The following is a 26,160-nucleotide window of genomic DNA, read 5'->3' as shown; positions in this document are numbered from 1 at the left end:
CTTTTCTGTTGTCGGTCCCTGAGGGAAGAGGTCACATGTAGATCCTTGTAATCGGTTTCCCTTTTCCAACCCACCCTCCCGGTATCGCAACTCACATCACTGGTCCTGAAGGGATCATCCACCCTGGATTCCCTGTTATTCTGGTTCCTATCTGTACCAGTGTACATCCTCTGGTCTAGCTAGACTTGCAAGGCAGAATTGGGATCATGAATAGTGCTTGGGGGTGGGGGGGGGAAGTAAGCATTTAGGAACTAGAGGAAAGTTGTATTTTTCATCGTTGTTGTGCTGCACCCTGTCTCTAGTGGCCTACAAATGGACTTTGGGTCTCCACTGCACACTCCCCACCTCATTCACTCTGGTAAGAGTTTTTGTTCTGATGATGCCTGATACCCAATCCCCTCAACACCTCATGATGGCACATGCTAAAGTGCTTCTTCTATGTGGGTTTTGTTGCTCCTGAGCTAGATGGCCGCTTCTTTATCTTCAAGTCTTTGACTCCAGACGCTATATCTTTTGACAGTCGGGCACCATCGACTTTCTTCGCCACAGTTGCTTATGCACCCATTTGTCTTCAGTGATCGTATCATGCAGTTGAACACACAATGATAAATTTTTTTGTTTTTTGATGCCTGATAACTGATCCCTTCGGCACCTCGTGATCACACAAGCTGGTGTACTTCTTCTATGTGGGCTTTGTTGCTTTTGAGCTAGGTGGCCGCTTGTTTACCTTCAAGCTTTTAAAACGCCAGATGCTATCTCTTTTGATAGTCAGGCACCATCAGCTTTCTTCACCACATTTGCTTATTCACCCGCTTAGGCTTCATCGCTTGTGTTGGGAAGGTGAGCATCATAGAATGCAAATTTAATAGAAGAAAGTATTCTTGCATTGAGGGAGTGCTTAAGTAGAGGCCCAATGTCCTTCTGCTACCTAATACTAAACCTATAAATATATGCACATAGATCTATTTCCCCATCCTCATATATAAATATATTTGCATATATACATGTCTTTATCTAGACCTCTATAAATGCCCTTTGCTTCCAAGCTCTTTCCTCTATTTCCCTTGACTTTCCTCCTGTGTCACCACCATGCTCAGTCCCCACAAGGGTTTCAGCAATTCCTCTTTGTTACATTACCCTTGATCATGCCCTACCAGGACTCCCACACCCTCTTCACCACCAATTTGTATCACTTTTTTCCTTGTGCCTGGGTTTGTTAACACCACTTCCTTAACCCCCCGCCACTTTCCCCTCTCCCATGTCCCCCCTGGAACTGTCAGTCCCATTGTTTTCTCCTCCAAATTGTTCATACAGCCTATCTTATTTAGACAGACCTGTGGAGATAATAACATGCACAAAAACAAGACAGAACAAAACCAAGCAACAATGTACAACAAAACAACAACAACAAACCAATGACAAAAACAAAACATGACAAGAAAGAAAAGCTTGTAGTTAGTTCAAGAATCATTTGTTGACCTTTCAGAGTGTTTTCCAGTCCAGTCTGTTGGGACACCATGCTCTGACCCCAAAGTCCACCTTCAGCTTTACCTGGGGACCTCGCTGCTCCATTCCCTTGCTGTTCTGTTGCACCACCTTAGTGTTTTGCCTCGGTGTGGCAGGAATAGATCAGGTACAATTCCCACACTGTGCCTCTGGGGTTGTCCCCTGTAGGGCTATGGGTCAGTGAGGGTCGTCATGTCTAATGGTGGGGTTGGCTATTTGAGCCTCTCTGGACTCGCTGCTCTAATTGGGATCATCATCCTCAAGGCCTTGTGGGCCAGGATATGCTCCACTCTCTCCTCCTCCCCCTTCTTCAGCACTTGTGTGCTCTGATCAGATATTTCCCTCTCCCAAAGCTGCAGATTCAATGCCATCTTTTGAAATAAATTCTTCTGGGGTGAGGGGCAGGTGTCCACTTACTATATGAGATTGGAGCCGGCACCCCCAGACCTCTCCACTGGTTCCCTACTCCTCGCCAGCATGTTGCATTCATATCTTGGAGCATTGGGTTGAAGTCTGATCCTTCTTTCCCGACAGTGTTTCCTTGTGTTGTGCATGGGGTTGCTTTAAGTCAGAAACTTATTCAATGGTACCTAAGAACAACAAGAAACCCAAAGAGACCTACACAAGTGGAATAATAGCCCTCATGGATAAGAAAAGTCAATATCATATAAATATAAATGTCACTGAAAACAATTTTAATCACACCAAAATAATTGCGAAGTAGCAACTTTATGCTATATAGAAATGTTAAAAGTAAATATCAACTTCATACGAACAGGGAAGATATACACGATAAGCAATGAACTGCAAAAACAAGAAGAATGAAGTAAGAGACTTTCCGCTACCAACCTCAAAAAACATTAAACAGCCACAGTAGTTAAAACTGCCTGGCACTTTGGAAAAGTATAGAAAACCCTTCAACACAGGACTTAAAAGATATTGAATGGGAAAGAATCTTATGCTTCAACCAATGGTGATTGCAAATTGGATCTCCATCTGTAGAAGAGTAAAACAAGATCCATGCCTCATCCCATGACAAAAGCTAGCGGAAGATTGATGGGAAAAAACCACAAAACTAAACATAGTGGGTGGAAGGAAGAATTAAAGAACTAAAGGAATGGTGTATGTTTCATAGGTGCTGCACTGCACGCTGCCTGGTCCGTCCCTCCCTTGTGGCCTTTCTGTGAGATGTCTAACTGTCTACAGATAGGCTTTGGGTCTACACTCTGACACCCCTCACTTGCATCGATATGCTTGTTTGTTTTAGGTTTTAAAATGCCTGATACCTGATCCTGTCAACACTTCATGATCACACAGGCTGGTGTATTTCTTTCATGTAGACTTTTTTGCTTCCTAGCTAGATAGCTGCTAGTTTATCTGCAAGCCTCTAAGATCCCAGATGTTTTATCTTTAATAGCTGGGCACCCACTGCTTCATTCATTTGCTTATGCACTCATTTTGTCTTCACCGATTGTGTCCAGAAGGTGAGCATCACTGAATGCCATATTATTAGAACAAAGTGTTCTTTCGTTGAGGGGGGTGATTGAGTAGAGGCCCAATGTTTGTCTGCTACCTCAATACTTAACATATAAGTATATGTATACATAAGTATATGTACATATGTCTATGTCCCTATCATTATATAAAAATATATTTACATCTATATAACTCTATAAATTTATAACTGTATTTATAAATCTATAAAAGTACTTTCCCTCCCAGTTCATTCCTCTAGCTTTTTTTATTGTAATTTTCTTGCAAGTTTCTATTCTTAGATGATAAGAAAAAATATTTTTAAATAGATGGATATAATGGCATGCTAATGTTTTTATGCTCTTAATAAATTAACAATGAATACTTGATGGAAAGGTGAATATAACTTTGTTACTCCCATGCATATCAATCACCTTGATAGAGACATCTGGAGAATACTAAAAACTGGTAACATATAAGCAAGTAGTTTTTAGTATTAATAAGGATGGCCAGTATTAACACATGGATATTAATAAACTGGCTTTCCCAAAATACAGGTCTGTACATGGCATTATGAATAAGTTTTGATCAATAAGACTGGGGAAGAGCTCAAGTAATCTGTACCTTTGAAAATCTTTGTAATTAATAAGGTTTCATGGCTAGTAAGGAATTATTGCTTTAGAGCAGTGGTTCTCAACTTCCTAATGCTGTGACCTTTTAATACAGCCCCTCATGCTGTGGTGACCCCCAACCATAAAATTATTATCATTTTAAGCATGTTATTGGGGACCTGTACAACCCTTATCAGAATACATACATACACCCACTGTGTCAAGCACATTTGTACATTTGTTGCGATGATCATTCTCAAATATTAGCTTTCTACTTGAGCCCTTGATATCAGCTTCTCATTTTTCCCTTTCCTTCCCCACTTCCCCTCGCTCATGAACCCTTATTTATAAATTATTATTCTTTTGTTATATCTTACACTGTCTGATGTCTCCCTTCACCCACTTTTCTGTTGTCCATCCCCCAGGGAGGAAGTAATATGTAACTCCTCATAATCGGTACCCCCTTTCTACCCCACCTGCCGTCCACCCTCCTGGTATCACCACTTTCAGCACTGGTCCTGAAGAGATCATCTGTCGTGGGTTCCCTGTGTTTCCAGTTCCTATCTGTATCAGTGTATATCCTCTGGTCTAACCATATTTGTAAGGTAGAACTGGGATCATGATAGTGGGGGTGGGAGGGGAGGGAGCACTTAAGAACTAGAGGAAAGTTGTATGTTTCATCGTTGCTGCACTGCACCCTGACTGGCTGCTCTCCTCCCTGAGACCCTTCTATAAGGAGGTGTCCAGTTGCCTAGATGGGCATTGGGTTTCCACTCTGCACTCACCCTCATTTAAAATGATATGATTTTTGTTCTTTTTGCCTGATACCTGATCACGTTCACACCTCGTGGTCACAAAGGCTGGTATGCTTTCTCCATGTGGGCTTTGTTTTTTTCTGAGTTAGATGGACACTTGTTTATCTTCAAGCCTTTAAGACCCCAGATGCTATATCTTTTGCCAGGCGGGCATCCTCAGCTTTCTTCATCACATTTGCCTATGGACACATTTGTCTTCAGTGATTATGGTGGGTAGGTATGCATCATGGAATGCCAATTTAATAGAACAAAGTGTTCTTCCATTGAGTAAGTACTTGAGTGGAGGTCCAATGTCCATTTGCTGCTTTAATACTAAACCTATAAATATTCCCCTCCCCCCACTATCATGACCCCAGTTCTGCATTACAAATCTGGCTGTATCAGAGCATGTACACTGGTACAGATGTCTGTACCAGTTTTCCCTAAGAGGTCTGGACACATGGAATCCAGGACAGATAAGCTCCCCAGGAAGAATAATGGGAGTAGCGATACCATGAGGGTAGGGGGAAGGCAGGGGGAGAAAGGGGAAACTGATCACAATGATCGACATATAACACCTCCCACCCAGGGTGAAAAGCAACAGAAACATGGGTTAAGGGAGGCAGCATAAAATAATAATAATCTATAATGTATCAATAGTTCTGAGGGTGGGAAGGTGGGGGGAGGGAGGGCAAAAATGAGGAGCTGATGCCAAGGGTCAGAGTAGAAAGAAAATGTTTTGAAAAGGATGATGGTGACACATATACAGATGTTCTTGACACAATGTTTGGATGGATTGTTATAAGAGCTGTAAGAGCCCCCGATAGCATGATTTTAAAAAAAACCAAACATCAATCCAGAGCTACAAAGATCATCAGTGGGAACATAGGTACAAACTTAAGGGCCCAGTTGCAAGGCATGCACATATTATCAAATATTTTAGAGGAAACACACACAATGGAAGACAAAATAAATGGTTAGTCTTACTTACAATAAGACCCATATGTGCATCAAAACATTCAATAAGAGAACAAAATGTTTTCCACAGACTAGAAAACAATCCTAAGCAAGGACACAATGGCCAACTTAAATCTAAAATCTAGAGAATGCTGTAATACCACAATAAAAAACAAATAACTCAATTATAAAGGCAGCAAAACCCATAGTTAATTAAAAGAGACATTCAAATAGCAAAAGACATGAAAACAATATTCACAAACATTAGTCATAAAGGAGATGCAGATTTTTTAAAAAAGTGATATCATGTCACACTGACAATGATAGCCCAATTAAAAAGAAAAAGAAAACCCAAAAAACCCTACTGGAGACGAAGCAGGGAGATTGGGACTTTCACCCACTGGACTGATGGTTCTGTCCAATGGCTCTGCAAACCTATCTGGTAATGCTACAAGCAAATATTACACACTACAAATAAATGGGATAAGAAATTGCATACCATCCATCAACAAGTTTTGTGGGTTTATATCCTAAAAAAGTAAAATCGCATATCGCAGACAGACCTATGCACTTCCATGCTCATCAGAGCACTGTTCACAGTATCAAGAAATTGGAATAATCCCAAAGACTCTCTTTAGAAGATTGGATAAAGAAACTTTGGTACATACACACAATGGAATACTACACATGTCTAAAACTGCTGGAGAAAACACAAAGCACATTATGACTTAGACCTGTAGAAAATTTTAATGAGTGAAACTGGACAATCACAAAAGAACAAATGTTGTATCAGACCACTGTCAGCATAAACAGCAACAGAACCTGACAACTCTGCTAAGATCATGTAAACATTTAATACGACATCCCAGGCAATGTTGTAACATGATTCTCTAACTATGTACTAGGTATCGCTCTCTCATTTGTTCATCTAAAATTTTAAAAGACTAAGCAAAACAAAATAAGAAAACAACAACAAACATTTCTGTAGTGGAGGATCCACCTCAGTTGGGATATGTTGTCATCTAGCAGGAAATGGAAAGGGGCAAATAGCTTCTGACAGCATCCCAGGATTACTTCAATGTACTAGAATCTCCGAACTACTCTGTTGAACTTAAAGCTGAAACTTGCTGTTGTGGGAGGCACAGATGACTGATATCCCGAAGTCTTGGGCTTCAGGGTATGATCCAAGATTTTCAAATGGAAAAGCCAAGATCAGAGGAGGGAATGGTATTAGAGGTTCAATTCAGTGGCTATCAGTGTTGAAGTTCTCTTGGTTGTGGACAGCAGAGACTCCAAGCTTCTAGTGAAGTTCTGTTGTTTTTCTTCCTCTCTTGGCTTTGAGGTCACCAGGAAAAAACAGATGCTTACAGATGTTTGTTCCGCACTTGTTTTTTTCCGCATTCCCAGGTACATTCCAGGTTTATTATATTTGATGACTGTAAGTTTTGTGTGGAGCTTTGCTAAAGGGAGGGGTGATTAATCTGACCCTCTGACTTCATCATTCTTAAGGAAACATTGTGAACGAGGTCTGAGGTGTTGCCTTACAAACATCCATGTTTATACCCCAGTGGCAATATAGGCCCAGAAGAAATTCCTGACCCTCTGCCAGGATAGATCTTCTTTTTTACCTCATCCATTTCCCCCTCAGTTACTGTAGTTTACCACATGTGACCATAACTTATTGTTTGGAACCTTTAGCTTGTACATCTAGGCATTGATATCTTTTTTTTTTTTTTTGCATTGATATCTTATGGACAAGAGGGTCTATTTTCCGGGGAAAAAGGTATATGGTATCCTCTGTTCCCCTTGGTGTCTATGTGGTTTAACCAATATAGTATACTGGCATGATAAGAAATTATATTTTCCCAACTATTATTTGACAGCTAGTTCCCCTGGGACATTCATATCTGCCGCTCAGGTATATTTACAATAAAAGACACGCACAATGGCATGTTACTCTGCTAATGACATCCAGCCTAGCCCAGTCCTTCAGCTACAGGAGAGAATACAGCCTCAACAGCCGTAGGATGCCCAGCTCCCCCAATTCACAGGAAAGGCGTGATTCTGCATAAGTCCCACTGGAACTGCTGATCTGAGTGAGCTTCGCTTGTTGCAGTATTAAAAAGGAAAAGAAAATGTGGTGAACAAGAGAGAGAAACAATGTGTGATGCTTTCCTCATCAGGATGTCTTTGCGTTTGCATGTTTCCAGTGCAGCTGGTGGGCTCTGGGAGACTTGAGGCAGACTAGGGCACCCCTGGATTCTCCTGCCCAACTTGTGGATTGGCCACCAGCGGTTAGGACACGGATTTCACTGCCAGTTCCCTGTAGGGGCTTAAGTGAGTAACAATTGCTGGTCCTTATGGTGATTCCCTAGCCTACATATACACTGGGAGTAGCTGATTGACAGTCAGAAGTAATGCCAAGAACATACTGCATCTTCAAATGGACAGCCTCAATGTTGGTAACACAACCTTCTATTCCAATAATGGAGACAGGGTAAAGTAAATCTGTAAGCGTCTGGACAGAAACCTCCCTACAGGAAGGTTTGGACTTCAGGGATTGCTGAGGGCTCTCAGCCAGGACTCAGTTCTGGCAGACAGGCTGGAGGGGGGTTAAGAGCTGGCTGCCTGTCAGTGTCTCCATCTTACAGTTTCCCTTGGAGCTTCTCTCGATGTGAGGGTTTGTATCAACCACTGAATTAGAAACTTTGCATTGTAAGGGGAGGAAACAGTCTCCTATTTCCAAAGAGCAGAAGGACACATATGGAGTCAGATACACACAGAGGGCACAAGGAAAACATGGGGGATCTTTCAACCATGATGCAAATCTGTCCCCAGTAAGGGTATTGGGAGGCAAGGGCAGCTGGAATTTCCTAGAAGTTAGCTCAGTCCAGGATGAACCAGCAAGCACATCTCAGTGTCCTCAAGCCATAGTTGGGCATCGGAGCTGTCTTGTGTATTTCAAAAACTCTTGTATCTTAATCCCCTTAACATGTACAGACACTGACAGGGAATCAGGACCAAAGAGGCGATGGGTTTCGGAGGACACATTTGAGGGCCTGGAGCATTGTGCTACCTTGTGTAGAGTGAGGAGAGGTGCTTTCACTGAGCAAACCTCATCTACTGTTTGCCTTGTGCCGTGGATTGCATTGGCCCCACCCCCTCACAAATGTTTACAAATGACACGTGTCAGATTTCATAGGAGCATATTAATTTAAGTAGGTGTATTTAATTATAATTTAAACATAAATGTAATTCAATAATTAATATAATTTAAATGTCACTTTATTTCCATTTCAACATTCACCTACGCACAATGCTGTGAGCTGAGTCCAAAGGAGAGATCCAGGTGTTGGAACAAATGCTTCCCTCTCGGCCCGGATGCATTCCAGGCCTCCAGCCAGGGCAGCTTGCCAGACCGATGGAAGTGCCTTCCTGAAACAGGGGTCACCATCCATGCATTAAGATTTTCAAACAGGCACGCCATGGGTTCTGGGATGAAACCTTCTCCTCCATGTTATTTCCTAGCTATAAAATCAGACAACAAAACAAAAATAAAAAGTTGTAATTTTAATCTGCAAAGTTTTATACCTGTTTACTGTACAATCATGGCATCCACATTCGGAGATGGAGGTGACCTGGACTAGTGTGCAGCTCCATTACAGTGTGAACCTTAAATTGTCCCGCCAACCACCAGCAACAGATGTCATGAGCTGCGTGTGCTAGAATGACCAGGTTCAAGTAAAGCCATGCCAGTCTGTGTGTGCAAGCTGAATGAATCTAATGCACTCCCAATGAAAAATATTATCATGTCATTTGCTTGAAATCTTAGATTTTGGTGAACCTCATGAGTATTTTTTGCAAAACTTTTGTTTATTCTCCTTAGCAAAATCTGGTTCAAAAAATCCAAGTGACCACCACCTTGTACTTGGATTTCTGCGTTGTTAAAATACATATTAGTTCAGATATACAAACAATCATTCTGTAACTTAGTGGTGTCAACTGTGAGAATGGAGAAAAATGCTTCTGATGGTGTATATAAATGAGAAAATAATCTAGATGGGAGTTAAAATTAAAAATATATATATTTAGGGATAGTGCTACTGAGTTCCTGGTCAATAACATTATATATATGATGTTATACATATATATTCCAAATGAGATGATCTATGAATTTTGGTGATAAATTCAAGGTTGAGATCCCTGAGCAGTTATCAAGGGGTCACACGTAAAGGACAAATAGAGAGGCACACTTTGGTTGGAAATGCTCCCATTTCAGGTGAGCCAGAGTCCCCTGGGCAAGGGACATTTAGAACAGTCTGCACTCATTCCTACATTTTGAGAATCTGAATGGACCTCATTTAACCCAGAGTGCTTTTTGGGTCTGAGGCTGGTGTATTTTGGTTCAAGATCTGAAATATCGTTTATGGATCTTATTCTTACTTTGCCCTATCTACTAAACAAGTGTTTCCCACTTCCTGCTCTGAATAATCTCTTTACTCAGATTCATGACCCTTGAAATAGTGCCCACCTTTTCTAGGTGGCAACTTCTTCCCCGAGACATTATGACACATGAATCACTGTACTGACACCGAGACACTCTGCCACATGAATCACTGTACTGACACCGAGACACTCTGCCACATGAATTACTGTACTGACACCGAGACACTATGACACATGAATCACTGTACTGACACCGAGACACTATGACACATGAATCACTGTACTGACACCGAGACACTATGACACATGAATCACTGTACTGACACCGAGACACTCTGACACATGAATCACTGTACTGACACTGAGACACTCTGACACATGAATCACTGTACTAACACCGAGACACTATGAGACATGAATCACTGTACTGACACTGAGCTTTTCCTTAGGCATCTTGCACTGGGATATAGTGTGTGCGTTGCTTGTAAGATCCGTGGGTTTCTGATGATCGTGGCCCAAGGTGGGGAAATCCCTGGCTGATTAACAGTAGTAGGTGGCCAAAATCTACTAGAGACATCCTGCCAGAGTCGGCAGGTCATAAAATACAGAGACAGAAGTGGAGGGCAACCTCTGGTGCCAGCATCTGGCATGCCGCTTCCTGACCTTAAGAATTTGGACTGAAGGGCACCCACCAGCACGTAAACCATTTCAACCACGGTCATGGGTTTCTGTTGGACGTTGCGATAATTTTCAGAGCCCAGAAACATGAGAGGATATAATCAAGGGAGAAGAGGGTGGAAAATAGCCCTGAATGGCTTCCTGGAAGAGTTGAATATTTGAGGCATCATTAATCCCCAACTCCTTGGAATATGTCTGGCATTAATTCTTCTAAAACATATATTCCCACATAGAAAAACTACCAAGGACTTTGAGGAGGTTGATTAAGAGGCATTTTTAGATCCCTTGAGTTAGAAATACCTCAGTCCTTGGGTTTGCACCAGAAAGAATTCACACCGCAGCCTGGTTTGTGATCAAAGTGAATTTTATTTTTATAAAGGATAGAAACCGTTTTCAGGTGTTAGAGTAAATTGAACTAAAGAGAGAGCGAGAGCAGGAGCAAGATAACACGGCACAGCTGCTGCACCGGACCACAACCAGGCTGCTCTGAACCGTGTAGTAGCTGCTGGGAGAGAGCCATGATTCAACGTTTTTGGCTTTTTCAAGGGAGGCGTGGTCGATGATACTGGTTAACCCCATTGGCTGAATTAAGCCCACCTGGCCTAGATGGCGTCCCACCCAGGTGTACAGGCTTCCTCTCCCAAAGTCCTGAATGTGAGCATGCCCTCTACCCTTAAGCAGCTTCCAACTTCCTGTAAGGGCAGCGGGAGGCTTTGGCAATGTAGAGGGCCAGCCCTCAGTTCTGCCTCTAGCTACCTCACAGCATCAGGGTCTAAATAAGGAATGGGTTTTGGAGAGTGTGGGGCAATGATGATACTCTGGGGTGGACCTGATGGTTTCAAGGAACTCTGTACTGTCCAGTCCTCGACACACAGGACATACGGGAGCCTCAGTCAGGGCAGGAGCAATGAAGGCTGGAGGGAGAGAATACTGGGCTCAGAAATGCTGGGTTTCCCTTTGACCATTCACACACACCTCTTAGGAAAAATGATCTCTTATTACAGACTAACACACAAATGAGTTCAAAAGAATTACCCTACAATGGACTTAGAAGAAACAAAAAAGCCTCTATTGGTAAACACAGGGTTCCCTCCTATGCAAATCCTTCTTCAGGCACTAGGTTGAAATCCCAGCCTTGGGCACTGAAGGCTATCAGTTCTCTTTGGACAGGGCTGTGGGTCCCTTGGGAAAGCACAGCTGTGGTCTAAAGATGCCATTGCTGTGTGTTCTCCTGTGCCTGATGACAGTTCCCCAAGGTGAGGGTCTCAGAGATCAGTGTGGAGTCTATGGGGATGGTTGTGACTGCAAGTGATGGACGGATTCCAATTATCTTTATTTATAGGCATCCTGCCCCTGGTGCAGCTTCAGGAGTCGGGTCCAGGATTGGTGGAACCCTCCGAGAAACTGTCCCTCACCTGCACTGTCTCTGGTTTCTCCATCACCAGCATTGGTTATGATTGGAACTGGATCTGCCAGACCTCAGTGGATGGGATACAGAGATTATGATGGTGATACAGATTATAACCCGTCCTTCCAAAGCCAACTCTCTATCACCAGAGACACATCGAAGAATCAATTTTCTCTGCAGCTGAGCTCCGTGACTGCTGAGGACACAGCTGTGTATTACTGTGCAAGGATCACAGTGAGGGGAAGTCAGTGTGAGCCCAGACACAAACCTCCCCTGCAGGGGAGACATTGGGCAGCGGGGGGCTCACAGGTCCCACAGGACACACACACCCAGCCCTAGACAGGCACATGTGAATGACAGGGAAGATTTCCTGTTGAAATTAGGGCTTCCTCTCTTACATCTTAGCATCTCCAGGGACAGTTTTCCTCCTCCCACCCCACCCCCAGAGTTTCTCCTCACTGCAGGCTTGAATGGAGGAAAAAATATTAAAGTGACTCTGAAACTTCATACTCTTCCTGGATGACCCATTTTTCTTCTCGGCAAACAGATTACCATGGTCGTTCTCATCCTCTCTGTTACTCAAAATCTGTAGACAATGAAATACAGGCATGTACACATTCATGAGTGCAGAGCACGATTTCAATTGCTCTGAGCTCACTGATCTATTACAGCCCCTGGTTAGGACTCTGGAGGTCTCTTTGACATGCTCCCTGTGCACTGTGGGTAGTAACTGACTAAAAATCTCTAAGTCTGAGAAAATAATTGAGGTGACTTTGGGGGTTAAACATGTGACATATCCTTCGTGATGCTTTCTCCCCACTGTGTCCTTTGATGCAGAAACAAGTGTTCCAGGCCCAGAGGGGAACAGTTGAACAGGAATGAGCTGTCTGGTTCGAGGACTCCTTTCTAAGATTACTCATTGAAGTCCCAAGGAAGGGAACACATGTTGGAAAGAAAACTTTAATTTCCAAAAGATAGAAAATGTATCACAAGAAGAGGACATTGCAGGCTCATATAGCAGAATGTTTTTAGAACTGAGAATAGCGTGACTTCTCACGTATTTTGAACCTGTGATACGGGGAACTGGTTTCTAGAGAAAGTACATCCTGTTTGGTAGAGTGTCCGCAAAACAGAGGAAAACGCTCAGTTAGAAACACAGACACAGTGGCTGCAAACATGGTCTCAAACTTAAGAGCAAGTGAGGATGGTTCAGGACTTGGAAGTTTACGTATTTCCTGTGAGACATTATGAGTAAACGTGACTCAGAAACACCCAACAACATCTTTGATGGCGTGAGGTACAGAATACTGAGATTAATTTTGGTCAGCTAATTGTAATTACCTAATATAATCACATATTATACCATTTTTAAATTTTAAAAATGTTAAAATTATTTAACATTTAAAATTCAATACATATAACATTCCTAATTAAGTTACAGCTACACGCTTTTCAATTAGAAAAACAATGTGTAATAAATAAGTAGTAAATACATATGCAAATAAAGGTTATTTACAACACCACTATCCCTGATGGCATAGTGGATTTCACATTGGGATGCTAAGTGCTAGGTCAGCAGTTCAGAATCACCAGCCACTCCAAGGGAGACAGATGAGGCTCGAAAAAAGATTCACAAGGATTGTAAATTATAGTCCAAATAATAATTGTAATCCAAATCCAGAGGAGGAAATAATATCAGAGCTTAATTGTGAGATTCTGGCATGCAGAAGGCCACGGAGGACAGTGGAAGTTCAAAATCCATGTGCAGGATCTCCACAGGGAATACACCTCCTGTGATTCCCTCTCACCGTAACTGAGGGATGGAAGAAGGTGGTGATCAGAGAGTATTGGAGAGATGACTGTAGGAGATCAAAATGACACATCTGACATGGATGATTAGCAACTTGTCATTCATTTGATCTCCCCTTTGATATACTTTGTGCTGATCTGGGTTTTAACATTTTATGGATTTATTTTTAAACATTTAGGGGTTTATTTCTGCTATGTTTGTCATTGTTGGTAGCGTTTTTGATTCTCATATATTTTTATATGTTTCTTAGTTTATGAAGCACAGGGTGGGTGACTCTACAGAGTCAATAACTAGAATAAGGGTAATGGGAGCTTCAGGAAGAGAGGTGGGGGAGGTAACAGAAAGGAGTTCAAGAAGGAAGAACATGTTTTCTGATTGTACAACACTGCTTCATATGATTTAACTATAGATGGGAAGATGTCTGGATTAGGTCCTAATAAAAGGGTTTTTGTTTGAAAGAAATAACATTTTAAAACATAGTAGCTGTGGAACAAATGTTTTAAAGCATTTTCATTTTGAATAATCTCAAAATTCATTTTAATAAAATAATATTGCAAATTAAATAAGAAATCTAACATTGATATAATGTTATCTACTTATTAATAAAATTTGCCAATTTCTCAATTAAAAAAAAGTTTTACGGTGCGTAAAACTCTAAGGAGCAGATCTACTCTGCTCTAGACAGTCACTATGAGTCAGAATTCACTTGGTGCCAGTGAGTTATGTTGTGTTTCCAATTTGAATCTTATTTTGGTTGCTTATGTCCATTAGTTTGTTTTCTGTATTTGGTTGAATCATATTTAATACGATTGTCAGGAATTGATCTTTTTTTCCCATTACCTTGGTCTCCATAGAATCGCCTACATTGTGTTTTAGGTTAATGATGCCATCTTTTTCTGTCGCATCACTGATGGTATTATTTATAATATCTTTATTAACGTGTTAATGGTTTTCCTTTTAAATATATTTTTTGTCTGTGCTTCAATTTACAAGGTAGCTTAGTGAAAATAACCTTATTCTTCCTTCCATCTGTATTTTTCCCTTCTTTTGTAGTGTAAGGACGACTTAACAGTGTATTTCTGTTAAACCAATGCCTGAGGTCACCAGCAAAAGCACAGCTTACACACAGGCATTGGATGCAACAGTTGTTTGCTCACACAGAGAAGAGACCGAAGCAGCTCATCATCAGGAGTGGGCTCCAGTCCTCACAGCCAGTGGTTTCACTCAGCGGCCAGTGCTGCAGTTGAACAACAGTGTTCCCTCCTCACCAGCAAAGATAGAGAAGTAGGGTTGTGCTAGGAGGTGGAATCTCCTGGAAGGCAGTGAGATGGTTTTGTTGTTGCTGTTTTGTATATTCCGTGTAATGTGAATAACAGTCAGGTTGGGGAATGCTAGCATGTGTTCAGAAGAAAGTAGAAGAGGTATGCTGTAGGACGCCAGCTCATAAAGAGTGTATTTGGATCCAGAAGCCTTGGGAAAGGCAGTCAGAGAGCAAGGTCATCACATTCGAGGAGCCAGACTGACACATTTGGTCCTAAGACCTAAGCACACCTGGGTCTGTTATGGACTCTGGGGAAGGACAGCAGACTGCACTTGAACTGCCTGCTTCCTCAATTTCCGATTCTTACTGGGGTTTATCTCAGATGTATATTGGCATTGGGGGTAACATTCTTGAATTTTTGCTCTTTGTTTTTCTGTTTTACATTAGATGAAACGTGGAATTTATGAACATATAGACATAGCTAAGACAATAAGGGATTCTGGGGCCTGTAGTAGGGGGTGGCGGGGATAAAAGGGAACTGATGCCAAGGAGTTCAAGAAGGAAGAGAGAGTTTTGAAACTGATTTTGGTAACAATTATACAATACTGTTTGATGCACTTGAACTACGATTTGATAAGATTATTAGCACCAAATAAAATGGTTTTAGAGGAAAACTAAGAAAATAACTAAAATATTAAATACTATTCCATTACTAACAAGTTTTAATTTCATATTTCTGGCTTATATAACAATCTTCTATAGTTCAATATTTTCACTAGTTTTTTGAATTGTTGTTCCCGTAAGACTTTCCATCAGTTTCTGATTATGAAGGAAAAAGTTATCTTTCATTTTTAACTTATTTTTTCTCATGGTACATGTACAGGCAATCAAATAATATTTTCAACATTCTTCGCATGCATAATTAAGTGGCATTAGATTGTCATTATGCTCAACAATTGCCAAAAACTGTAAAATTTCCTATCACACACATCACAGAAACCCATAAAAAAGAATTCTGACTTGACAATTTCCTCCTTCACACGGAATAACTTTATTACTTTCCTGCTTCGATTATTAAACAGAAGCCTGCTTTAAGGGCCTTTCTCTTCCTGCGGAAAGACTGAAGCCTAAACTCTGCTCCGTACCTCCCTTGTCTTTCAGGCAAATCTCTCTCTTAATCAGTATTTATTGTGGAATGCATCTCAATATCATATCTGTATAAATATCTGTGTCTATAGATCATACTTCCTTCCGCTGTACCGAATTCAGATTGTCTGCAAGTTGTAGCACTCTCTACCTCCAAAGCTGTTCACAGTGAGGGAGGGTCAGTGTGAGTCCAGACATAAAACTAACCTCAGGGAGAAAGCGGACCTGCAGGGATGTTAAGAGCCACCAGCTTTGGACCAAGAGAAGAAAGAAGTGAGGGCAGGAGCGTGGATGAGGGACTGCAGTGCCGGGTCGGCTAGAACTGCTGTGCTGACCACTATGGTAACTCTACGGCCCAGGGCAGGAAACCTGCGGAGACAGTGCCAGGTAACACTCCTGACCAATAGCGTGAAAGCTTAGGGCCAGAAAAAATGTTGCTGTGCGACCCACAGAAGTTGGAGGACAGTGTGAGGCCAGGGAACACCTCTCCTGTAAGTGATGGGATGCTGTCAGCAGGGCGCTCTCTGAATACACTGAGCCCAACACCCACCCGGTACTAATTCATGGAAGAAAATGGAATTTCTTTTTATTTTTGTGGTTTCTTTTAGCCTCACAAATGACCCTGATGTTAGGAAACCTTTTCATTCCAACTCTAAATAGAGAACATAACATTGAAGTACCTTTTACTTCTTTCCAAATACTGTGAAATAAAACAGGGGAAAGAAGAATTTGGGATGACATACACTTGTTTCCCTGTGTGTTCAGATGGATGAAAGATTCAGGTGGCCCCAGTCTTGATTCCAAACATGAGGATAGAGATGGTCTTTAATTTCAATAGATCATTTGGGTACTTTCGACGGGAATGCACATAAAGTTACACTGAACTTGAAATCTGCACAGATGTGCATATGGTTGGTAGAGTGAAGACCTCATAGGACTGTGTTCTCCCAAGGACTCCACCAGCATCGCGCTTCTCATCTGAGTGCCAGAGCTCTGGGCTCCATTCGGCCCTGTCCACCTTTACATACAAGTGCACCTCCCACATGCAAATACCAGCCCCGTGAAACCGCAGCGCGCATGTACTGAAAGTCCTATTCCTTTTCACCCGGAGAGCATTTTCTGGGTGTGACGAGTCTTATCCACAAGAACACGAATTGTGTGTGGGTTTCCTTTTCTGGTGGTGACTCCGGGAGGTAAGTGCTTCAGGCACTCCTACATGAAGTCTAGGGTGGCAGCATCGCAGCCCAGGACTCTGTTTCTCTTCATCCCCAGGTGTCCTGGCCCAGGTGCAGCTACAAGAGTCAGACTCTGGACTGGTGAAGCCCTCACAGACCCTGTCTCTCACCTGTGCTGTCTCTGGATTCTCTTTAACCAGCTATGCTGTGCACTGGATCTGCCGGGCTCCAGGAATGGGACTGGAGAGGTTTGGTGTAATAGATACTGATGGGGGCACAAAGTATAATCCAGCTCTCCAATCCCGAGTCAGCATCACCAGGGACACCTCCTAGGGCGAAGCTTATTTAAAACTGAGCTCCGTGCATCCTGAGGACACAGCCCTGTATTACTGTGCCAGACACACAGAGATGGGAATTCGGTGTGAACCCAAACACAAAACTTAGTACATCAAGTCATGGTTTTAGGAGACGTGAAAGAGATAAGTCAGCGATGTTTTCCTCTCAAAAGCTGTAGTTTCCCCACCTTGTCAGCACCTCTCTAGGGACCACCAAGCACAGACTCTAGGGAACCTTCATGTATCTGAACTTGCCTTCTTCTCATTGGAATGGGCTTTGTCGATTTGGCCATTTATTGAAAGGCAGACTTCAAAGTAATAGTTATCGGTTCAATCTGTTGACAATCCAGGGAAACAACTAGTCCTGTTTTTTTGTCAGTTAGAAATATTATTTAAAAAAAAACCAAACTGACTGCCATCAAGTTGTTAATTTATAGTGACGCCCATGTGGGTTTCTGAGATTCTAACTGCTTATCGGAGAAGAAAGCCCTATCTTGTTTGGAGTGGGCACTGGTATGCAGATCTCAGCCCAACACATAACCACTATGTCACTAATGTGAGTATAAAAATATTAATGCAGGAAAAATTTCTCAAGTGAGCTCCAAATTTTCTCCAAGCCATCAGATGGATGTTCAGTGTTTTCATTCCAGTGAACACTCACAAGTGTAGGTTTATGTAATAAATTTAACTTAGAATGATCTAAATAATACTGAATATGTTGAATTGTTATTGAGTTGGTTTCAACTCGCAGAGATCCCAGGTACAACAGGAATAAATACTGCCCGGAAGTGCACTGTGCTCACAGTGATTCCTCCGTTTGGACTCACCGTAGCAGACTTTGTGACAATCCAGCTCCTGGAAAGACTCTCTTTTTCACCGACTCTAATTTACCAAGCACAAGACCATTCTCCGGGTTGTGGTGCTCCTACCGACATGTTCAAATGAGGGAGATAACGTCTGACTTGAATGCTTCCAAGAAGCCAGATGTGCTTATTCCAAGACAGACCTGTTTGTCCTTCAGGCAGCCCACAATACAGTTAATATTATTCTCTAACACCATAACACAAGTGCATCAATTCTTTTGATATTTCTGGTAGGGTATTTGACCTTTCTTAGAGTCACTCTTAGTTATCCCAATTGTGGCAGCTGTTTCTGACACTACAGATACTGTCCAGGGTTGCTACAGAAAACACACAATATATAGGACAGCATACTCTACGTATGCGACAATGAATACTCAAGGAGCAAAAAATAGCAGTAGCACTGACGTTGAAGAAATCTATATGGTGTCTTAACACTGGACAATATGAACAGGAATGTTCATCTTTAGAATATTAACTTGATGCATGTAAGTTATGCTCAGGAGAACCTGGACCAAAAAAGAATGTGGCACAATGATTAAATGCTCAACTTTGAGCCAAAAGGTTGGCAGTTCAAAACCATCCAGTGACTCCCTTGGTTAAAGACCTGCTAACTTTCTGCCATCAGTATTTCAGAAAAGAAAATCCTATTCAGACAGTTCTTCTCTTTCACGTTAAACTTCTTTACGAGTCTCTAACAACCATCCTGCGCCCATGTAACTTTGGATGCTTAAAGCTCTATAAATATGTAGACATATGCTACCAATAATTACCCAAGACACAGTCAACTTCAACGTAAGAGCAATGATAAAGACAGTGTATTCTGTTACATATTTCCCTTTGTTAGGTGTGTTTTCCTGCATAAAACACATACGATTTCCCAAGCACTGTTATTTAGCCTGGGAAGAATGTTGTGTATTTTGATTTCTTTTTTGTTAAGTGCCACAGAGTCAGTTCCTATTCTCAATGCCTCTCTCAGCATCATAATTGCAATGGATATTTTGAGCTCATTGAAACAGCCACTGTGTCAATCTATCTCATCACGGGCCTTGGTCTTCATTGATCTCCTACTTTATCATGGTTGATATCTTTTTGAAGTGACAGGAATGAAAATTTTCCATGAAACAAGGTCTCACCATCCTTGATTCTAAAGCACTCACTGGCTGTACTCCCTTCAAAACAGACCTGTTTATCTTATTACCAGTCTGCCCCACAGTACTTTCATCATTCTTTTACAACACCATAAGTCAAAGGCCATCATTTTTCCTACGGCCTTCCTTATTCATAGTCGAGTTCATATCTATATAATAATATTGAAAATATCATGACTTGGCTTCTAAAAGTGACAGTTAAGAAACCTTGTACTATGGGCCTGTTGGTGCAGAGACAGGGCTATGGTGGTGCTGTGGGATCAGATGTGGTTGCTCACCACAAGGTCAGGGATTCAAACCAGACAAGGGGTCCTCCTGAGTAAGATGAACTTGTCTATTCCTATAAATAATTATAGGCAGAGAAAGCCTAGCGAGCAGTCCTAACCAGTCTGATAGGATTACTATGAGTCAGAAAAGATGCACTCACAGTGGGTGTGGTTTTGGTGGAAGAGATTGTTCATTTCCGTGCATAAGCAAATGTGGCGAAGAAAGCTGATGGTTCCCGGCTATCAAAAGAGATAGTGTCTGGGGTCCTAAAGGATTGAAGGTGAACAAGCAGCCATCTAGCTCAGAAGCAAAAAAGCCCACATGGAAGAAGCACACCAGCCAGTGCGATCACGAGGTGCCCAAGGGAAAAGATATAAGGCATCATGCAAAAAAAAAAAAAAGAATATATGTATGTGTGTGTGTGTATATATATATATATATATATATATATATATGCATATATATATATACCATATTGAATGAAGGGGGAAGTGCAGAGTGGAGACCCAAGGCCCAAGTGTCGGCCACTGGAGATCCCCTCATAGAGGAGTTTAGGAGAGGAGATGGGTCAGTCAGGGTGCGAGGTAGTACCGATGAAGAACACAGCTTTCCCCCAGATACTGGATGCTTCCTCCCCACAACTACCATGATTTGAATTCTACCTTGCAGGGCTGGATAGGGCAGAGGTTGTACACTGGTACATATGATGGCTAGAGGCACAGGGAATCCAGGGTGGATGTTACCTTCAGGACCAAGGGTGTGAGGGGTGATGCTGGGAGAGTGTAGGATGAGTGGGTTGGAAAGGGGGAACTGATTACAGGGATGCATATGTGACCTCCTCCCTGGGAGAGGGACGGCAGAGAAGGGGGGAAGGGAGACTCCGGATAGAGCAAGATATGACAAAACAACGATGTATAAATTACCAAGGGCACATGAGGGGGGGGAGCGGGGAGGGAGGGGAAAAAAAAGAGGACCTAATGCAAAGGGCTTAAGTGGAGAGTAAATGCTTTGAGAATGATTGGGGCAGGGAATGTATGGATGTGCTTTATACAATTGATGTATGTATATGTATGGATTGTGATAAAAGTTGTATGAGTCCCTAATAAAATGTAAAAAAAGAAAAGGAAAAAAAAAAGAAAAGAAAATGATTAGGGCAAAGAATGTACAGATGTGCTTTATACAATTGATGTATGTATATGTATGGACTGTGATAAGAGTTGTATGAGCCCCTAATAAAACGTTAAAAAAAAAAAAAAGAACTGTGTATTTCTGGTTTCAAGGAAGCCATGTGAAGTCCAAAGTGATGGAAGAGTTAACTTTTCATGTTGTCGATACCCAGTTTCACAAATATCCCATGAGATCTTGAAGCCAAGGTGATGTGACACTTGGATACACCACAGGGGATCAATGTAGTCTCCAGAATGCTTCTTGTAGTCTTATCCTCTTGTAACTTTGGTTCTGCTTCCTTATTTCTGCCTGTCTGGATCAGCCTATTAATATGTTGGTCTCAAGTTCCTAATTGTCAGACTTGAGATGAAAGTATATTTAATGATCTAAGTGACCAACAAAACTCCCTTCACTGATCCCTCTGAGTACAACTGTGCTGGTAGGACACATTCAACGTGTACTTAACCAGCCTTTGTGAAGGCAGGCTGTCTAGGACGTTGCTTCATAGTCTCAGCCTAGAATTGTGTACTATCACTTTGTAGACAACAACCGGAAATATAGTAGGGACAGAAAATGGATTGAGAATAGTGGCAAGTGAATCCATCATTGAACTAATGAAAATTAGGAAATAAAATTTTCCACATTTAGTTCATGCAAAGGGATTCTCTCCTTTGTGAAATCTCTGATGTGCTTAAGACACCACTTCTGGCTGAAAGCTTTACTGCATTCATCACATGAAAGGTTTTCCTCCGGTATGAATTCATAGATGAGTTTTGAGATGTGCTTTCTGAATGAAGCCTTTGTTCCATTCACTACATATATGGGATTTCTCTCTCTCCAGGATGAGTTCGTGATGAACAATGAGCGCATTCTTCCTGAGAAAGGCTTTTCCACATTCACCACATACATGGGGTTTCTCTGGAGTATGAGTTTGCTGATGCTCAGTTAGCTCACTGTACCAGATAAAGGCGTTTTTCCACATTCACCACATACATAGGGATTAGCTCCTGTGTAAACTCATAGATGAATTTTGAGACCTCCTTTCCGAATGAAGCTTTTGCCAGATTCACTAACGTACATGAGGTTTCTCTCCAGGAAGAATTCCCTGAAGAACACTGAGGTCCTTCTTCCTGATAAAAACTTTGCCACATTCACCACATACATGGGGTTTCTCTCTGGTGAGTTTCCTGATGAACAGGGAGCATGTACTTCCTGAGAAAACCTTTTCCACATTCATCACATACATGGGTTTCTCTCCAGTATGAGTTCGCTGATAAACAGTGAAAGCAGTCTTTCCAATAAAGGCTTTCCCACTTTCACCACATACATGGGGATTCTCTCTGGTGAGTTTCCTGATGAACAGGGAGCATGTACTTCCTGAGAAAACCTTTTCCACATTCATCACATACATGGGTTTCTCTCCAGTATGAGTTCGCTGATAAACAGTGAAAGCAGTCTTTCCAATAAAGGCTTTTCCACTTTCACCACATACATGGGGTTTCTCTCTGGTGAGTTTCCTGATGAACAGGGAGCGTTTACTTCCTGAGAAAACCTTTTCCACATTCATCACATACATGGGTTTCTCTCCAATATGAGTTCGTAGATGATAAGCGAGAGCAGTCTTTCCAATAAAGGCTTTTCCACATTCACCACATACATGGGGTTTCTCTCCAGTATGAGTTCGCTGATGATAAGTGAGAGCGATTTTCTGAATAAAGGCTTTTCCACATTCACCACATACATGGGGTTTCTCTCCAGTATGAGTTTGCTGATGAATAGTGAATGAAGTCTTCCTGGTAAAGCCTTTGCCACATTTATCACATATATGGGGTTTCTCTCCAGTATGAGTTTGCTGAAGATAAGTGAGAGTGATTTTCTGAATAAAGACTTTTCCACATTCACCACATACATGGGGTTTCTCCCCACTATGACTTTGCTGATGAACAGTGAGAGCAGTTTTCCAAAAGAAGGCTTTGCCACATTCATCACATGCATGGGGTTTCTCTCCAGTATGATTTCGTGGATGAGTTTTCAGATTTACTTTATGAGTGAAGCCTTTGCCACATTCACCACATATATGGGGTTTCTCTCTAGTATGAGCTCTCTGATGAACGGTGAGAAAAGACTTCCTGGTAGAGGCTTTTCCATATTCACGACATACATGGGGTTTCTCTCCAGTATGAGTTTGCTGATGAACAGTGAGAGCATTCTTCCTGATAAAGGTTTTGCCACATTCATTACATATATTGGGTTTATCTCCAGTATGAGTTAGTAGATGAGTTTTGAGTTGTATTTTCTGAATGAAGCCTTTGCCACATTCACCACATACATGGGGTTTTTCTTCAGTATGAGTTTGCTGATGAACAGTGAGATCACTCTTCATGGTGAAGTCCTTCCCACATTCACTGCATATGTAGGGCATCCCTGCCACATGAGTTTCACAACATCCCTTGAGGTATGACTTACTGTGATAAGTTTTGCCACAATCCAAGCATTTATAAAGCTTTTGTCCTTCGTGAGATTTTTGATAATGTTCATTGAGTTGGAACACATTATTGTATTTTTGCCCACACTGACAGGTCTTATCTAGTATATGAATGAGCTGGCATTCATAGAGCAAAGACTCCTCAATGAAGGTCGTCCCACATTTATCACCAGTGTGCGGTTTCTCAATTTGATCAGATTCCTGATGCTGTGACTTCGAGATCCTGGATTGTTCACACTCAGAGAATTTCATTTCAGTACAAAATTGCTCTTGCTCAGTGTGGAGGAAATTGTCCTCATCTTCCTTGAGCACAACTGACTTCTGTGTTTTGTTGCTTCTGTTCTGATTTAATTTCAGAATGATTAAATCTGATTTTACTATTTTTCCATGTAATCCAAACAACTCATACGTTTCCTTTGGAAGAAAATAATTTCTGCGCTGATAAACAGTACTTTCCAATGTATTAAATGTATACTATTGTTCCATTCTGTCCATGTATCTTTCACATTGCATGTGTTCAAGCAAATGGTCGGCATCTTTCTGGATTTCTATAAAAGAACAGAACATTGATTCTTTTCAAAATCTTGACTTACAATGGACTCCTTAAAATATGCATCGATACGAAGTAGATCTTTAGTGACAACCCTCTTATATGAATATAAATAAAACACTATGCTTGATGTTTATTGCTCATTGGAAGAAATACAAGCGTGTAAATAATCCAAATGGTAAAAATAGTTATTGTAGAACTCTGGTTGGATATGAAAGGATGAGTGAACACAGATTTGGCATTTGCTTAAAGAGGTATATGAAAATGAACAACAAATGTAATAGAAGGAAGACATTGAGAACAATAGACCACAGGTCGGATAAGGCTTGCTAATTCCAGCCGGTAGGGGTTACATGTATTCTATTCATCAAGCTTTACTGAAAGACAACTGAGTACTACATAAAGTTGGAAATGTGAACATTGCAGAATGTTCTACTTGGGGGGAAAGCATTTTTAGAAGTATATATGAAAGGTATTGTGGTACAGAAACATATGCTTTATGTTTATAGAGCCTATATTCTAGTTTACACCACTCATCTTTCAGTGTTGTCCTGCGGTGGCTTGCACGTTACTGTGATGCCAAAAGCAATGCCACCCAGTATTTCAAATAATAGAAGCAGGATCAGCCATGGTAGACAGGTCTTAGTGGAATCTGCAGAAACAAGGACTGGGAGGAAGACCTGGGGATCTACTTCTGGAACATGAACCCCTTAGGTTTAATGACAAGAAAATAACACTGACGAAGTACTAAATCCTCAAAGTAAAGTCAACAGTAATGACGTGAATGGAGGAAAACTTGACTGAAAATGAGAAAAAATAGCTGCACACATATTCTAAGAATGTGAAGATGGAATATATGAAGTATTATCAACAAAAATCTGCAAGTTTTCAAAACAAAATGGAATGTTTAAAAATCGATTGTGTATGATTATTAAACTTAAATAGACTGGTATTGTCTACTTATAATTACATAATCACGTGGTTTATAAGGCTAAGAATGACAAATGAAAGAAGCCTGGCATCGTATCCATCATCAAACAGTACATGGTAATATCTTCGCTAAAGAATAATTCTGTCAGTGGAAGGTTAATATTCATATGCCTGCAAGTAAGACCAGTTATAAGTGCTATTTAGATTGGTACACCAACAGTTTAAGCAAACGTAAACCGTGGGGGATCCAGCCCCACACTCAAATGGGCCCTTAGGAATAGTGTGTGCAATTAAGGAAGACAAAGCAGACAGCAAAACGGGGAAGAGTGGCCTCATCTCCAATCCCGGAATGAGACAGCGAGGTCATTTAACAGTGAGTTTATATAGTAGCGAGCCATGCAAGCCTTCAGAAGGCACGGACACAACAGAACGGAATAGTGTGAACATGGGAATATCCTGCATTCTTTTAGAACACTTCATGGTAAGTATTAGGCTGTGGGAAACTGAGGACCTAGAAGAGAGGACACAGCCTAATTGCTTATTCTCAGAATTAAAGAAGATTGCAAGGCCAGGCATTTGGGTGGAGGGAGGAATTCACATTTGTAAATTGGAGAAGAATCCAAGTCACATTCTCCTAATTAAAAATTATCCTCACAATATCCTCTCATTATAGTATTATCTTAATGATACCTCATACAAGCACATGGCTTATTACTATCTGCCAGCAATTTTAACTACAAGAGCAGACATGTTGTTCTTGTTCTCCCCACTGAGGAGAGAGTACTTCAATTCACCTGCCCTCACAAATGGTTTTCAGTTGCTCACCCAATTATTTCAGGGACCCCCCAGGGTAAAAGTCCTACCTACCTTGTTAGGTAGGTAGGTGTCTGTGTGTGTGTGTGTGTGTGTGTGTGTGTGTGTGTGTGCTGGGGAAGGAGCGGAGGGGTGGGGGAGGGAGATTGCAAGCCCTGAGACTGTATAAATTGGTGAAAGAATATAAAGCCTTTTTATTTCTGCCCTTCAATTATACAACCCTCCCATAGGACCCATCCAGAGGGCATTTAAGAGACAAAGGGATACTTGACTCCTTGAGTGATAGCATCAAAGGGAACCTGATTGCTTTTTAAGCTAGGCATCTTTTAGCTGAGTA

At 41.5% G+C, this 26,160-nt stretch overlaps 1 long non-coding RNA gene across 2 annotated transcripts in view; it reads right to left on the bottom strand.

Moving 5' to 3' along the window:
- Nucleotides 1-8,608: 8,608 nt before the first annotated feature.
- LOC142427869 (uncharacterized) overlaps nucleotides 8,609-26,160 on the bottom strand; it is a 36,431-nt gene continuing 18,879 nt past the window's right edge. For both annotated transcript variants that reach the window (XR_012780104.1, XR_012780103.1), the window contains exon 4: nucleotides 8,609-8,869. This is a non-coding gene — a long non-coding RNA (uncharacterized LOC142427869). The remainder of the gene's footprint in view (nucleotides 8,870-26,160) is intronic.

Source organism: Tenrec ecaudatus, chromosome 15 (assembly GCF_050624435.1).
Source record: "Tenrec ecaudatus isolate mTenEca1 chromosome 15, mTenEca1.hap1, whole genome shotgun sequence".
Lineage (NCBI taxonomy): Eukaryota > Metazoa > Chordata > Mammalia > Afrosoricida > Tenrecidae > Tenrec > Tenrec ecaudatus.
Note: the sequence above shows the minus strand (reverse complement) of the source record. Positions and strands in the feature narration are given on the sequence as shown.